General features: G+C 42.8%; 2 non-coding genes across 2 annotated transcripts; one reads left to right on the forward strand and one right to left on the reverse strand.

Moving 5' to 3' along the window:
• Positions 1–75, reverse strand: Trnat-ugu. The gene has a single exon. It is a non-coding gene; the product is annotated as a tRNA-Thr (tRNA).
• A 307-nt stretch (positions 76–382) lies between these two features.
• Positions 383–457, forward strand: Trnat-ugu. Its single transcript has one exon. It is a non-coding gene; the product is annotated as a tRNA-Thr (tRNA).
• Positions 458–14,853: the final 14,396 nt, after the last annotated feature.

Raw genomic sequence — 14,853 nt, forward strand, 5'->3', positions numbered from 1 at the left:
TGCCCCGACCGGGACTCGAACCCGGGATCTCCTGCTTACAGGGCAGACGCTCTATCCAACTAAGCCACCGCGGGCACAGAGGATAGTGCGTCTGCAGGGACTTATCCCTTGCACGTTCCCCGTGAGATCCACATTCCCAACTTGTCCACACCACTACATTCGTAGTGCGCCTAATAGATGTTTGCCAATCATACTCATTACTCGTGGCAGATTAATCTACCAAGTCCCGTACGAGTTCGGACATAGCGTGTGCGTTCGCACAAGAAGGTCAATGGCCGGGAAGCCATATTTAACTATATATGACGGTAGTATCTGTTCCCGAAAGAACAGTTACCGTGGGAACGTGCAAGGGATAAGTCCCTGCAGACGCACTATCCTCTGTGCCCGCGGTGGCTCAGTTGGATAGAGCGTCTGTCGTGTAAGCAGGAGATACCGGGTTCGAGTCCCGGTCGGGGCACACATTTTCAACATGTCCCCAATGAAGTACATCAACGCCTGTATGCAGCTAGGGTGTCCATTTAAATATCATTTCATTTCTAGCAAAGCTGCATGGTCATCCATGGTAACTGTTCTTTCGGGAACAGATACTACCGTCATATATAGTTAAACTTACTTTCTACAGGGTGGGTAAAATAACGCTAGCCCGGAAAATTCACTGACGGAAAGAAACAGCAACACAAAAAAGGAGATGTGCGACTTACACGCAAGTTGGTAGGCGTGTTTCTACTTTTCAGAGATGACGTCTGTTCAAATTTCGCGCCAGTCGCATAAGACAGGTGCCAGTAGCGCCACAATGAGGATTCAAATGAGGTTTTGGTTGAGGGGAGTAGGACGTCAAACGGGCAGTCTTGGAGCAGGAGAGACATCATAGGACATTTTAATTTCCACTGTCTATACTTTTATGAATAAATTCATAAAACTTTTTCAGCATGACCAGGAAGGATTCAGGATTCACAATCATAACAGTGGAAGTTCAAAAAAATAACAAAATAAATTTTTTTACATGTGAAAGTTCATCATTTTTTCACTTCTATTGGCTGCGTTTGTTGCTAAAGGTACACGTTTCTTCATAAGTAAGAGAGATTCTTCGATGAATTTTGCACAGAATGCAAACCATACTTACAGGTTTATGAAACTCTAGAAATTATTTAATTTATGAAAAAAAATGAATGTGCTGTTACATTTTAAACTTCATGTTCAGAAAAAACTCAAATTTTGTAGTAAATTATCTCAGTTTTTACCACAATTTCTAATAGATTTGGAAAATTCTAGAGTTTCATACACCTGTAAGTATGGTTTGTATGCTGTGCAAATTTCATCGAAGAATCTCCCTTACGTATGAAGAAAAGTGTAGCTATAGCAACAAATGCAGCCAATGGTAAGTGAAAAATGGTGAAATACAAATGTGAAAAAGTAAATTATTTTCTTATATTTCTGAACTCCCGCCACTATAAGTGTAAATCCTGAATCCTTTCTGGTCATTCTGACAAAGTTTTATGAATTTATTTTTAAAAGTATAGACAGTGGAAATTAAAAATTCCTGTGGTGTCTCTCCTGTTCCAAGTCGTCCCGTTTGACGTCCTACCCCCATTAAATACACGCTGTAACGGTCGTGATCGTTAGTTACCTTTAAGATCGTGTGTATTAGTCAAGAATGTCTTTCAGGCAACAAAGATGCCATTAGCAACACCATAATGAGTTTGAACGTTGTCGTGTAACAGAGCTACGAGAAGCTGAATGTTACTTTGGGATATTGCACAGAGCCTTGGCAGGAATGTAATCATTGTGTCCGGTTACTGGCAGCGGTAGTCAGGGGAATGTAGCGTGCAAAGAGGCAAGACCATCGTGTTCGGAGTATGGGTCTGGCGCATCGTACTGCATCTGCAGCAGCAATCTGAGTGGCAGTTGGCACCACTGTGACACTACGAACTGCTAGGAACGGGTTACTTCACGGGCACCTCCGAGCCAGACGCCCTGTAGCGTGCATTCCACTGACCCAAAACCACCGCCATTTACGACTTCAGCGGTCACAAGCGAGAGCTCATTGGAGGAAAAGATGGAGGTCTGTTGCGCTTTCCTACGAAAGCTGGTTCTGCCTCGGTGCCAGTGACGGCCGTGTGTTGGTTAGAGAGAGGTCAGTTGAGGGCCTGCAACCTACCTGTCTGCATGCTAAACACACCGGACCTAGTCTTGGAGATATGGTGTGAATTGCGATTTCGTATGACAGCAGGAGCATTCTCGTGGGGCTATCCCACGCACCCTGACTGCAAATTTGTACGTCAGTTAGATGACATATGTTGTGCTGCCATTCGTGAATTGCATTCCAAGGGGGGTTTTCCGACAGGATAACGGTTGCTCAAATACCTCTCTTGTAACCAAACGTGCACTAAAGAGTTTCTATATGTAGCCTTGGCCAGCCCGATGACCAGATCTGGCTGCAATATAACACATATGGAACGTCGTCGGACAAAACTCCTGCGTCTTCCACAAACAGCATTAACCGTCCCTGTAGTGACCGAGCATGTGCAACAGGCATGGAACTCTACGACGGGAACTGAAACCGGCACCTGTACAACACAAAGTATGCACGTCTACATGCTTGCATTCAGCAGCTGGCAGTAACACCGGTTATTAACGTACCAGCATTTCACATTTGAAATGCCTTACCTCACGTTTACATTCACCCGTGGTCTTACAATATTAATCACTTAAATACGTTGCCTAGACAGTTGTATTCCCGAAATTTCATTACACTAAATTAATTATTTTTTGGTGTTCTAATATTTTGCATTAGTGTACTTCACGCAACTTAAGTTAGGCAACACAACTTACGTCATCCACACCACACGTGAATGAAGTGAGTTTGGTTGCTATCTTAAGGTGGGTCAAATATTTTCCGGCCAAGCGTTATTTTGCCCACTCTGTAGGTATGAGAATTTTTCATTTCTTCCACAACTGTACCGTTCCCACTTCTAATATTCAAAATGGTTCGAATGGCTTTACGCACTATGGGACTTAACATCTGAGGTCATTAGTCGCTGAGACTCAGAACTACTTAAACCTAACTAACCTAAGCACATCACATACATGCATCCTCGAGGCAAGATTCGAACCTGCGACCACAGCAGCAGCGCGGTTCCGGACTGAAGCACCTAGAACCGCTCGATCACTGCGGCCAGCCTTCTAATATTAAGAATTTCGTTATCCTCCCGTCCAGTACTATTCATCACCTTCGTCTTTGTTTGTCCTCATGGCACATTCTGTGCTAAGTATGCGGTACATCGATTTCGCCAGGTTTTCCAAGTCTCCCCTTACATCTGACCAGAAGGGTCATATCATCGGCGAGCCAGCACCACATAGGCGTTAAGAGTCTTCTAGTCGTAATGTCGCTAACAAAGAAACTTTGTGTGCTGTAGCTAAAATTTTACCAGCAAAGTAAAAATGAGAGAGCGAAATAGTGTCACGCCTGTAACATCTCATTCATAGGTCAAACGTTTGATTGCTTTGCAAATGAGTTAATATGTTAAACATTTGACATTAAGCATGTGTAACCTTTATGGCTGAAAACGCAAAATTTTACTTACGTTTGTTTAATTAGTTACATTATCCACCCACAGACTACTGAAAAAATGAAAATGAAAACAGACAAACTAGGAACATGATGACCCACTCATATGCCCATATAAGACGCATGCGTCAAATAGTGCATGGTGTCAAACCATTTATTTTAGATGATTAAGAGAAATCAGGTCAAACCAATGTCTACAGACGTTGAAATAAATCAACGGGAATTTTGAAAATTTGAGCCAAACCGGGACTCGAACCTAGATTCTCTACCTTAACCGCATCCGCCATCCGGATACACTTCCCATCCGACCCGTATTCTCAACCTGTCAATCGAAAGTGGCGTCTCTATCCATTAGCCCTCTGCTCCCGCAGGGGATCCGCATCTGTATTAACAGTACTGAGAGTCGTCCTCGCTCATAGAAATAAAGGTGTGGTGTCTGTTCCGTCTAAAGTGTACTACAGTAAAGAAACCACGCATCTGCATTTATTTTAGACTTGATCATAGCAAAAGTACACTGAAGAGTCAAATAAACTGGTAGACCTACCTAATATCGTGTAGGGTCCCCGCGAGCACGCAGAAGAGCCGCAACACGACGTCACATGGACTCGACTAATGTCTGAAGTAGTGCTGGAGGCAATCGACACCATGAATCCTGCAGGACTGTCCATAAGTCCGTAAGTGTACAAGGAGGTGAAGATATCTTCTGAACAGCACGTTAAAAGGCATCCCAGATATGCTCAATAATGTACATGTCTGGGGAGTTTGGTGGCCAGCAAAAGTGTTTAAACTCAGAAGAGGTTCCTGGATCCGCTTTGTAGCAATTCTGGAATTGTCCTGCTGGATTTTCCCAAGTCCGTCGGAATGCACAATGGAAATGAATGGGTGCTTACGTACGTGTCACCTGCAGAGTCGTATCTAGACATCTCAGAGGTTCCGTATCACTAACTTCACACGCCTCACATAGTTACTGTGCCTCCACCACCTTGATCAGTCCCCTGCTGACATGCAGAGTCCACGGATTCATTAGGTTGTCTCCATACCCGTACACGTCCATTCGCTACATACAATTTGAAACAAGACTCGTCCGACGAGGCAAAAAATTGTTCAAATGGCTCTGAGCACTATGGGACTTAACTTCTCAGGTCATCAGTCCCCTAGAACTTAGAACTACTTAAACCTAACCAACCTAAGGACATCACACACATCCATGCTCGAGGCAGGATTCCAACCTGCGACCGTAGCGGCCGCGCGGTTCCAGACTGTAGCGCCTAGAACCGTTCGGTCACTCCAGCCGGCACCGACCAGGCAACATGTTTCCAGTCATCAACAGTCCAACGCCCGTGTTGCCGGGCCCAAGTGAGGCTTAAAGCTTGCTGTCGTACAGTCATCAAGGGTACACGAGTAGATCTTCGGCTCCGAAAGTCCATATCGAAGATGTTTCGTTGAATGGTTCGCACGCTGACACTTGTTAATGGCGCAGCATTGAAATCTGCAGCAATTTACCGAAGGGATGCACTTCTGTCATCCTGAATGATTCACGGTACGCGCGCGAAATGGTCGTACGGGAAAATCCCCGGTTCTTCGCTACCTCTGAGATGATGTGTCTCATAGCTCGTGCGCCGACTATAACACCACGTTCAAACTCACTTAAATCTTGGTAACTTGCCATTGTAGCAGCAGTAACTGACTTAACAACTGCACCAGATTCAGGAATATACAAAATAACGTGTACAGCTTGATCAAGCTACTACATAGGACAAACTGACAGGAATTTTCAAATTAAATACAATGAACACAGCAACTGTTACACGTAACCTATGTACAAAATCAGCAGTAGCAACATGCATAAAAAATACTTGACACCGGTTCTAAAACATAAAGACCATCTTTAAATACTCCAGCACTTCCAAAGATCTCATACAAAGGGTTTAATGGAGGAGCTTGAAATTTTTGTGCGCCACAGAAAGCGAAGACAAAAAATTCTCAGTGACAAGCTGAACAGTGAGTCAGTTAATTTCTTCAAATGTTACTCCTGCATCTGATAAAGGGGACAATTTTCATTGATATGTACATTTCCTTATTAGGAAAAAATTGTAATGGGTAATTTAATTATCAACAGTGGTGAAAAATACATTTTATTATATGCAACCTTATACATAAACATAATCACTGTAACAAATCTTTGTGAAGCGGTAGTGTCCAGATATCTTTGCAGCATGATGTGTAAATAAACAGTGTAAGTGATGCTTTGTGTGTGTGTGATATTCTGTATAATGGAGAAGGCACAATACCTGTAAATAAACAAACAAAAATACCATTTTTAACATTAGCATTTAAAAGCCCTCAAAACTCCATTGTGTCCGATCTCCCGATTGCAATCTAACTTCGAAAATACGCAAAAGTGGCAGAAAGCCACACATAAAAGCATCAACAAACATATTCAGGTAAACAAATGCAGAAGTGTACTTGAAAATGATGATAAATTCTCGAAATGCGTTCTGCTAAATAGCAAAAAACAAGTAACTGTTGTGGTTTTCATTGTTTAAATCAAATAGTCTTATGTTACAGGGCTGTAATTATTACTTCTTCACAAATGACGCATTTCGCCTGATTCAGGCGTCTTCAGATTGGCTGATATTACATGGTGTTGGCGCACGGGGTATCGAGCATACGTCCCGGAAAATAATTACCCTCCACAAATATTCGGAAACAGTGCGTGGTGTCCTTGTTGAGGCGTGCGACATACGATGCTTCAGGGAATGCAAAACAGGTTGAGGCCAACATACTCGCTTATCTGTCACCATGCTAACATGTCAGAAGTGTAGTTGCTCATATCCGGGCTATCCATGTAATGCCGGGTTCGGGAATACACTACGTGCATAGCCCAGATAGGAGCAACTACATCTCTGACATGTTTACATGATGACACGTGTACGTACACCTGATCCTGTTTTGCATTGACTGAACTACATCGCATGCCCCAACAAGCACACCACGTAGTGTTTCCGAATATTTGACGGTGCCAGTTACATTCTGGGGCGTTCTGCATGCTCGGCGCCCCATGAGCCAACACCCTCCATTAGCCACATGAAGGCGAAGCGCGTTATTGGTAAATAAATACACTACTGGCCATTAAAATTGCTACACCACGATAGTGACGTGCTAAAGACGCAAAATTTAACCGACAGGAAGAAGATGCTGTGATATGCAAATGATTAGCTTTTCAGAGCATTCACACAAGGTTGGCGCCGGTGGCGACACCTACAACGCGCTGACATGAGGACAGTTTCCAACCGATTTCTCATAACAAACAGCAGTTGATCGGCGTTGCCTGGTGAAATGTTGTTGTGGTGCTTCGTGTAAGGAGGAGAAATGCGTACCATCACGTTTCCGACTTTGATAAAGGTCGGATTGCAGCCTATCGCGATTACGGTATATCGTATCGCGACATTGGTCCTCGCCTTGGTCGAGAACCAATGACTGTTAGCAGAATATGGAATCGGTGGGTTCAGGAGGGTAATACGGAACGCCGTGCTGGATCCCAACGGCCTAGTGTCACTAGCAGTCGAGATGACAGGCATCTTATCCGCATGGCTGTAACGGATTGTGCAGCCACGTCTCGATCCCTGAGTCAACACATGGGGACGTTTGCAAGACAACAACCATCTGCACGAGCAGTTCGACGACGTTTGCAGCAGCATGAACTATCAGCTCGGACACCATGGCTGCGGCTATCCCTGACGCTGAATCACAGACAGGAGAGCCTGCGATGGTGTACTCAACGATGAACCTGGGTGCACGAATGGCAAAACGTCATTTTTTCGGATGAATCCAGGTTATGTGTACAGCATCATGATGGTCGCATCCGTGTTTGGCGACATCGCGGTGAACGCACATTGGAAGCGTGTATTCGTCATCGCCATACTGGCGTATCACCCGGCGTGATGGTATGGGGTGCCATTGGTTACACGTCTCGCTCACCTCTTGTTCGCATTGAACAATGGACGTTACATTTTAGATGTGTTACGACCCGTGGCTCTACCCTTCATTCGATCCCTGCGAAACTCTACGTTTCAGCAGGTTAATGCACGACCGCAAGTTGCAGGTTCTGTACGGGCCTTTCTGGATACAGAAAATGTTCGACTGCTGCCCTGGCCAGCACATTCTCCAGATCTCTCACCAACTGAAAACGTCTGGTTAATGGTGGCCGAGCAACTGACGCGTCATAATACGCCAGTCACCCCTTTTGATGAACTGTGGTATCGTGTTGAAGCTGCATGGGCAGCTGTACCTGTACACGCCATCCAAGCTCTGTTTGACTCAATGTCAGGCGTATCAAGGCCGTTATTACGGCCAGACGTGGTTGTTCTGGGTACTGTTTTCTCAGGATCTATGCACCCAAATTGCGTGAAAATGTAATCACTAATGGTTCAAATGGCTCTGAACACTATGGGAGTTAACATCTATGGTCATCAGTCCCCTAGAACTTAGAACTACTTAAACCTAGGGACATCACACAACACCCAGTCATCACGAGGCAGAGAAAATCCCTGACCCCGCCGGGAATCGAACCCGGGAACCCGGGCTTTGGAAGCGAGAAAAATGTAATCACATGTCAGTTCTAGTATAATATATTTGTTCAATGAATACCCGTTTATCATCTGCATTTCTTCTTGGTGTAGCAATTTTAACGGCCAGTAGTATAATAACTACAACCCTGTAGCCAAGACTGTTGGTTTTTTTCATCATGTATTGCAATATCAGTTTCGTTATTTACATGATGGGCATATAAGAAATAAAAATGCATTTAAATGTGCCCTTAATATCAGAAAATCCCCATTTTGAAATACTAGGTAACGTCAGAGATGTGATTTGTATTTCCTCAAGACATAAACACAGTTTCTGACTTTCATACATAACGCACTGAGTTAATATTTTGACGTAAGATTATACCTGTTAATGAGTAGATTATTGTAGCATTTTGTTTTAGCATTTTAAATTTTTAAATTCGGTGATAATTACATGGAAACTATTAGGGACCCCTCGAAGCCGTTAATTAGACAATGCACAGTGACTGTCTTCGTGATATAGTGATACAGATATGAGTTTCACCGTAGTGACGTCAGATTCATTGTTAAAATTTCTGCCTTTGTACTTTTCTGTTGTTTATTTATGGCAGAAAACGGGCGTTAACTTCCAACTTATGGGTCATGAAGTACATTGTGAAAGTGTATGTGACGCTGGGGCGTGACTACGTGAACAACCTCAGTGGAGACGGGGCGCCTGGGTGTTGACCGTACACTTGCGGTGGCCTCAAGAGCGCGCGTCTAATGGCAGCGAACCGAGGCGCTTCCTGATGGAACATCAATGTTTGCCCGTGCAGGGGCATGGCAGGTGTGCCCCGGGGGCCTAAATGTCAAGCGGCCAGCGGAAGAGCGAACCAGCCCCAGAGGGCCGCATCCGCCCGTTTAAATTCGTTAGCGCACTGTCCACCGTCCACCGTCCACAGTCCGAACAAGCTGGAGCCACTGGCACTTTCAACTTCACGTGTTTCCTGTCTGCAGAATTTTCTTTTTTGGAAACTGTGTTACTGATCTACAAGATAGACACGTGACTTCTCGTGGCTAAATGTTTTGAATAACAAACTGAGTGACGAAAAGTCATGTAAAGGCTCTGAATTTGATGTCGGTCGTCGGATGACGAGGCTTATGCTGTGTATTTGTCTTTAAGGAAAGGCAGGAATACAGCTTCACAAATCACTTAGGAATCGAATAAATAAGAAGTGTAGGCAAGCCAAGGCGGAATGGCTGCAGGAAAATAAGTGAAGGAACAGAAAGAGAAATGACCGTCAGAAGTTCTGACTCCGTAAATAGATAAATGAAAACTACCATCGCTGACATTAAAAGCAGGGGCGGTAATATAAAGAGTGCAATGGAAATTCCACTGTTAAACCTAGAGAAAAGAGCGGGTAGGTGGAAAGGGGACACTGAAGGAATTTTAATTCCATTCCCGAACAATTCTTTTATTTCCATCATTTCTTATTCGATGTACAGATTGAAGAGTAGGGGCGAAAGACTACATCCGTGTGTTACACCCTTTTTAATTCGAGCACTTCGTTCTTCCTTTCTCATTGTTATATTATTCCCTCTTGGCTCTTGTATACATTGTGTATTGCCCGTCTCTCCCTATAGCTTACCCCTATTTTTCTCAGAGTTTCGAACATCCTACATCTTTTTACGTTCTCGAACTCTTTTTTCCAAGCCAGCAAATGCTATGAACGTTCTCGATTTATCTTCTGTGTTGCTTCCATTATCAACAGCAACGTCAGATCACTGGTGCTTTTATCTTTCCTAAAACAAAACTGATAATCATCTAACAGATTCTCAGTTTTCTTTTCCATTCCTTCGTGTATCATTCTTGTCAGAAACTTGGATGGACGAGTTGTTAAGGTGATTGTGCGATCACTCTCGCAATAAATGAGGACTGCCGCGTAAGAAGTTTTGTTCGTTTTTTGTTAAAAATGTAGCGGCAAGCATACTTAGACGCACTCCTACAAAGTTTCCATACCATACATTGATAAGCCGCGGACAATCGACGATCACAATTTCACCCAAATGTTCGGTGTTTTCGTTGTCCGGGATCGGCAGTTTAAATGATGAAAGGCCTAGCCAAAACTAGCAGCAACATACAGGTGTCACAATCGGCACATCTCCAAATGAGACATGTGTAAGATACGTAACTTAAATTCCGTAATCGTAATACAGTACAGGACAGCGTAGTCAACAATTTAGCAAGTAACTGTTACTTGTCAACAATGCAAGAAGGCGCGAGTGATTACTGTAATAGGGTTGCGCACCAGCGACACTTCTAATTAGATCTACCGTGTGAACATTCGCCGACTGTCTTGACTTGCGACGTTCTTGGTTTAATGTTAGAACCAGTCAGCAAAAATATTGCTTGCCTCTTGAACAGTTGTTCAGTGGCACATGAATTGGAACTTTGTGATGAAAAAATTTAATCAAACTAACTAGTCTTGTTGTATCGCAGTGTTTCTGTTCTTAATCATACTATGTGTCCTCAGATTTCAAGTGATAAACACTACAACAAACTATCTTACTGTCGCAACGTCTGCATGTGGTCTCCGTATCAGGTAGGAGGAGGACACAGTGATTAGGCAAATTATAAAGGCGATTCAAATAACATCCGTAAATGCGTAAATGGGACCATTTGCCTGCTTTTTGGTATGCGTGTTACCAGCAGTGTTCCTTATTCCCATGAGATGACAGCGTCCAGCAAATGCATAAGCACCCGAACGTGATAAGTGGAATTAACGTGGGATGAACAGAGTAGCATTACACGATTCCTGAATAGTGAAGGTGACAAAGCTTTCAAAACCCGTCCCAAAATGAAGATCTCATATGGGAACACACCTTTAAGGAAGGGAAATTCTACAGCGTGTTAACTCTAATCGGCTGCCAGTCATTTGCTTTTGGTTGCATGCAACATTACCTGCATGACAGAATTTCGCTTACAAACATCATTAAATGATTTTTACCCCAATTCACGGTATCCGCCTTTGTAGAAGCGTGATCTTAGCGAAATATCTGACGTCAGTGACCAACGATAACTGGTTAAGCCATATCGCACTGTGCCTCGATAAAAGACTGGACTAATAACCACAGCAACTGTGAACGCCAGTCATAAGTCAGCACTCCACACTATGCCTGATGTGCTCCAAATTCAGATTCTATCTGCAACGTGGTTGCTCCAGCAGTCAACTCAAACAGTGACGTGTAAACATCTTCTCCTGTGCGTCAGTAAAATCGTCACTGGGGACGAAACCCGGATCAGAGACCTCCAACCACGAACGAACAGATTAAACGAGGAACGTCACTATTTGTTCATCATCCATAACCAACAAGTTCGGAAAATACCATCACAATGTGAGCTATTGTAAACCAGCCTTTGAGCACTCCTAAAAGACCCTTCTTCTCCTCTTCTTCTGCACCTCAGCGCTCAGGCTATATGCGTGTTGCGACTTTACATGATTAATTCCATCTTTTCATCGGCCGTCCCACGTCTTTTAATCCTGAGGTCTTGAACTCGTTCACAACGACTTTAATTCTGTCACCATCCATCGGCTTGAGGTGTTGTCTCCATTCGTCCCAGTATTCTTCAATCTTCTCATTTAAAGTATTGATTCCCACTTCTGCCTGGATGTCATCGTTTCTTAAGTTGTCTCTTCTTGATCTACCTTCGAGAGTTCTTACAAACCTAATTTCTTCTGAAAGCATATTATTTTTATCTCCTTTTCTCTCATTCCAGGACTGCCACTGCCATTGTTTTATACAGTTTCAATTTTGTGGCTTTGCTAACTTTAAAAAATAAAGCTTTTATTATGGTTCCCCATGTATGATGCAGTTTGTTGGTTTCGTTTTCTACGTCTTCATCTATGTTCAGATTTATGTCACTGCGTAAATAATTGAATATGGACACTTCTTCAAGTACCTTGTTTTCCATCACAACGTCGGATCGAACTGGGAATTTTTCCGTATTGGGCAGTAACTTTTGTTTGAATAGAAGATATTTTTTGATTGTAACGTTTTCTTGCTAACTCATATAACTTCTACACATTGTGTAAAACTACCTGTGTTTTGTTATGCAGTTACATTATCAGGATGCAACATAGCATTTAGTGGCAGTTCCTTTTCAGTTGCATATCTTCACGGACTTCTTTCTTACAGTTTCTTGTGAGGTCTTCAATAAAGATATTAAAAACAATCGATTGACGTATTATATCCCTGTCTGACACTTTGATTTATTATTATCTTATCTGTTTTTAAGGTGACAATATATGCCTATTTTAGTGTCTTTATGTATGCTTGTTATACTTCGGTGGTTTAAACAACGTCAATTGCTATGTAAGTTGAGGTTTTGCCGGCGTAATGGGTATTTGTTAAAGTTTCGGCATTCCAACGAGACGGTGCCTGTATCTCTCCATGATGTTCCGGCAGCCAACCAGGCAGCCATCTTCAGGGGAGTTTTACAATAAGATATTGCTAGTACACAGCCCTACATGTCTATCGGAAACTGAGAAGCTATTACTGTAGTCGACAAAAACCGAAGGCTTCCAGGTATGTATAGATAACACGTTTATAATGTGCCCCCACGGTGAGGATGAGCAGTCTCGATTTGTTGAACATCTAAAGTTAATCATCGATAATATCCAATTTACCACGGAAGTGCTAGAAAATAGCTGCCTACCGTTTCTAGATGTCTTAGGCAGACGGAAATAGGAATGGTCGTTAAAGCATTCCAGTTATCGTAAGCTCCCGACAGACACCTGTCATGTACGTCGAACGACACACTCAACGACATTTTCCATCGGAAAAAGAATTTTGAAATCTGCAAACACGATTTCAGTCTCAACAAAAGCACGTGATCGCGGTAAACTTCGCACAGTTAAATTAAGCGATATGGAGGAACGAATGTTGCGGCAAGGAGATGTCAATGCTAAAACAGCTACCTTTTTTTTGTGGATGTGCCGCAATTCACACATATCGCGATAATTGAAGTCCCAAGCGAGTGACCAAAATCTGAGGGCAGCCAGGTGTGTTGACACGAGTTATTAATTTTCTGACAAGGAGGGCTGAAAAATATGTAAAGGTGGTTGGTAAACACGTGGAGCAAGTCCTGTAGATTCAGACAGGTGTCTACCACAGGACAAAATAGCCTACACCTCAACACGTATTGTTCCCTGGTGTAAGTTCAAGGGACCTAATTTCTGCTTTTGAGTAGTATTGTCTCCTGTGGGCATATGGGAAACATGTTTCTAACACATTGTAAAGTGCGTCTCTCTCTCTCTCTCTCTCTCTCTCTCTCTCTCTCTCTCTGCCGCCCTTCCCTTGTGTGTGTGTGTGTGTGTGTGTGTGTGTGTGTGTGTGTGTGTGTGTGCTTGAAGCAGTCTGTATGCAATGCGGGTTCGTGTGTGCATCTCGTTTTGCGTAAGCCTTTATGGCGGAGCAAAATGAAGTAGAAAATTTTTTACTACGCAACTGAGTTTGCTCTTTCTGAAACCAAATAATAATTTGCCCGCCTTGTGACTGCGACACGTTTTCACGTCCTGACTATGTTTCTCACTAGCATTGTCTGAAATTAGCTAAAACTGTGACCTAGTTATGTACGCCGCTTTCCCTTTGTCAATTGCTGCTGCACCCGGATTTTTTTGCTCGACTTCATTTAATTTATCCGCAACTTAGTTCACGTTTCGAGCGCTGATGCCATTATCTCTACCACACAGCAGTCGTCTGTGTGACGGCAACGTTCGGCAAGTTGAATTTGTTACTGCAGTACCAGACATTTCTTTTGTACCTCTGGGTTCTGTTGCATGTAAAGATTCTTTGTTTTGAGTGTTGTTAATAATAATTGAAGTGGTTTCAGTAATGTGTTCTAGCTCTGTGTTTTGACGTAATGTTGCGGATCTTTGCAGGCATACAGAGAATTTCATAAAGTGTTCCCTACTAGGGTTGCAAGTGTCCTACTTTGGTCACAATGCCCATATTGAGTCCCACGCTCGGAATAATAACATTCATAACGTAAATGCTTTGCGACTGAAATTGAATACTTGGTTAAAGCGTCGTTTTTTGCGTTATGAAATCTTCAAATGTAAGGGGAAGTTTCGTAACTGTGCGCAGCATGTAAGCGTACGCACTCAGTATTTGAAGCCTATGATGAACATGATAATTTCCGACTACTGTGTGTAATAAAAAGGAAGACAACAGCCGTGTGAGCTACGAAATGGGTGAATGTGAGCAAATGAAACGGACCCATTTCTTGTTATTTTCAGCAGACACAGGGTAGGTAAGCTTACGGTTATTACTGATTTACTTTTTTTAATGTTATAGATCTTGTAATTCGTTGCATCATTTCATGGATTTCATTTCTAAATACAAGAGTTTAACATAAAGAAATGATTTCATTGGTATGCAACGTATGGTGAGTTAAAAGAGGTGAGGTGGACGCACCCCTACGAAAATCAGGACGAAACTAAAACGGAGATAGTAAGGATTGAAAATAGCTAAAAGGCTTGGTAACAGAATGGAAAAACTGTACATGAATGCTATACTGAACACTCATAATTATTTTCTTGTTGCATGGACCATTTTGCATGATAAATCGTAATGATGTTGAACGAGTCATTTTACATTCACGTCGCAGATCAATTTGTAAATATGGCTACATGCTGAACATATTTTCTTTTTTATAAATATATATAGATATGTTCA

This window comes from Schistocerca piceifrons, chromosome 1 (genome assembly GCF_021461385.2).
Source record: "Schistocerca piceifrons isolate TAMUIC-IGC-003096 chromosome 1, iqSchPice1.1, whole genome shotgun sequence".
In the NCBI taxonomy this organism is placed as follows: domain Eukaryota; kingdom Metazoa; phylum Arthropoda; class Insecta; order Orthoptera; family Acrididae; genus Schistocerca; species Schistocerca piceifrons.